The sequence below is a fragment of the Helianthus annuus genome, chromosome 16, assembly GCF_002127325.2.
Source record: "Helianthus annuus cultivar XRQ/B chromosome 16, HanXRQr2.0-SUNRISE, whole genome shotgun sequence".
NCBI classification, from domain to species: Eukaryota; Viridiplantae; Streptophyta; class Magnoliopsida; order Asterales; family Asteraceae; genus Helianthus; species Helianthus annuus.
This window is the reverse complement of record NC_035448.2, coordinates 151281531-151284511: the sequence shown is the minus strand read 5'-3', so window position 1 is coordinate 151284511 and position 2981 is coordinate 151281531. Positions and strand designations below refer to the sequence as shown.

The 2981-nt window shown below is 33.3% G+C and overlaps 1 long non-coding RNA gene across 1 annotated transcript; it reads right to left on the bottom strand.

Annotated features, from left to right (window-relative positions):
- Window positions 1–891: 891 nt before the first annotated feature.
- Window positions 892–1701, bottom strand: LOC110915983. Its single transcript, XR_002579408.2, has 2 exons — window positions 1303–1701; window positions 892–1159 (listed from the first exon to the last, which is right to left on the bottom strand). It is a non-coding gene; the product is annotated as an uncharacterized LOC110915983 (long non-coding RNA).
- Window positions 1702–2981: the final 1280 nt, after the last annotated feature.

Below are 2981 nucleotides of genomic sequence, written 5' to 3'. Positions count from 1 at the left end.
ATTTCTGGCAAGTCTTCAGGAAAGGCTTCTGGAAATTCCTCCACCACGGGGTTGTCTTCTAGCTCTAGCTCCTTGGTCTCCTTATCGGCAACATGAGCAGGGAGGCTATGCAGTCTACTCGGAGGCGCTAATGTGTCCCTTCGACCATTGTGAGATGTCGCAGACCCACGGTCTTATGGGACCTAATACCCTTGCACCTATTGCAAGAAAGTTGTGTACTATAAGTGTTTCATCATTCGCAAGAGGGATGCGACTGATTTCCTTATCACTACAAAAAAAATGAATATTAGAGACTGAAAAATCAGTCTTTGATGCATCCACATCAGTCCCTAATGGTTATCGAAGACTGATTTTCTAGTCCCCGGCCAGTCCCGGATACCTAGTACTAGATAGTGGTTTTAGTAACTAAAAATCAGTCCCCATTGTATGATACCAACAAGCACTAACGATCAGTCTCCGATATATAAACATTTAGTCCTTAATTTGTTCCCTGGTTCCATGTTATTTTAGTACCCAATACATTTCTTCAGTGACTGCAAATCAGTCTTGGATACTATGATATTCCAGTCCCTAATGTATAACTTTAGGGACTGAAAATGAGTCCTCGAAACATGTAAATATGGTCGTTAATACGTTTTGTTAGGTTCGTGATTTCATATTAATTCAGTCCCTAATAAAGGAGGTTTAAAATTAGTTTCTAATACTATGCCATTTCAGTGCATAATATACTCGTTTTAATAACTGAAAAATAGTCTTAGATATGTTTCCTTAGCGTCTAAAAATCAATCCCTTATAGCAATTCTTTTAGTCTCTATTATATTTATTGAAAGTACAAAAGTAATATCTAATAATATGTCAGAAGCCAATTGTAAGAAAATCATACCAAAAAAATTTACAAATTTCTATGAACTCACAATATATGGAGGAAATGTGCTTAGATAGAACAATACATGTGAAAAAATAAAATAAAAAATGTAAAGATCTATAACTTGCGAGTTCTAAAACATAAACTAACAAAAACAACCAAGATGAAGATGATATGATACTTCAAAGTCATTGTCTACATGTGTTTTGTTGTGGGTGTCATGAATTCTTCCCATTTTCCGCCTTCCTTAGTTTTGTCATTGGCGTGTTCGGTTCCATTGGTGCTCCAAGTTACCTGATTACATGATGCATTATAGTCATTAGTAAATGATGCATATTACAATTTACAAAAACACAAAGTCTAATGTAGAATTAAATTTACTTCATGTGTTGATATTAAAATATATTCAAACTAATGATGTGAAAAGGAATATTAACCTTAGGAATCATTAAACAAGCACAAATATATGCCTGGAATTGTATGAAATTTCATTAAGACATTTAGTCAAATATATGCCATGGAGTGCATGATGAATCAAGAACAAAAAGTTAACTAATGCTAGATAAAGTTGAACCCAAATAACTAAAATTTTGTAAAAGCATGTTATGTTTCCCGGGAATTCAGGAGAAACAGAGAGAGAGAGGAGGTAAATCTGTTTATGAAGGAGTGTTTGTGACGATAACAATCAGATCGATTCTTATAATCCCATAGACATCCATAACGGAGTTGTTGCAACGATTATTCTTAGAATGGTGGAAGCAACACGCCATGGAGATCTAACCTCTGAGTCGAGACGCAGGGGGGGGGGGGGTTTGAGATCGATAGAAAAGGAGAGATAGAAGGATGTGTATTTGAAATTTTCAATTTTGCTTTTTGAGAACGAGCGGGAATTCGAATTTTTGAGGAAAAGGGTAAAAATGAGCGGGATAACTTCAATGATTTTATCTGTTTATATTTTAGGAGGAACCTATAAAAAAATTCTTTGATATTTATATACATTTATATAAAATAAATTTAAAACTTATATAACATACAAGATTGTGTTTTATAGAAGAATTCTACAAATTCTAAGTAATTATTATTAAGCCTCTTGCGTTGCGTTCGGGGCTTAAATTTGTACCAAGTAGTAGCAAGTACCAACACCACACCAATGCCAACGAGCACCGAAAAAATAAAACCCAACGAAAATAGACGTAAAAAGGTTGAAACACACACGCGAAACGTAAAAAATATATAAACAATAATTAAGTTGATATACGACCCGCGCCTTGCGACAGAGCCGTTAAACTAGAAAAAAATATGTGTAAAACGTTGAATTAGGGATGAGCAAATGGTACCGAGTACCGGTACCGAATTTCCCAAACCGACTTGATTTTCAGTACCAACAAATTGCGTTTTCGGTACCTGTTTTTACCATTAAATACGATTCGTAGCGGTACTGTACCGTACCCGGTATTTTCGATACCGATACCCATTTTTAGAATTTTCGGTAATAGTTGGTACCGAGCTCATCGCTGCGTTGAACCACACACTCGTTACCGGTTTGTACCGAGCTCATCTCTACGTTGAACCACACACACATTGTTGCATGTTAATTGGTAAAATTAAAAAAAAAATAGTCGTAAAAAGTAATAATATGTGTATATAAATTCATATAGACCAAATTATATATGTTATATAATTGGGAACTAATAATATGTATAATAGGGGAATGATCCACTAAAAAGTGGATTTTATCTAAGTAGCCTAAAAAGGATTGTGATGATGACATGTGACACTTCTTATAAGTAGGAAGGAATGACATTTTAGTACTAAAACATTTTGCTCCTTATAAATATGACATGTGACACCCCTTTTGTTTTTTAAAAAATACAACAAAAATTCAGAAAAAATTATAAGACAAAAAGTTTCAATATAAAAAATATAGCATAAAAAATTCAGAAAAAAATTATAATACAAAAAAATTTCAATACAAAAAATATAGCACAAAAATGTAATACAAAAATTCAGCATAAAAAATGTTATACAACATAGAAATACAACACATTTTTGTGGGTTTTTTTAGTCTTCATATTTTATATAGCAATATAGTACTCAAATTAAAGATAAAAAGACG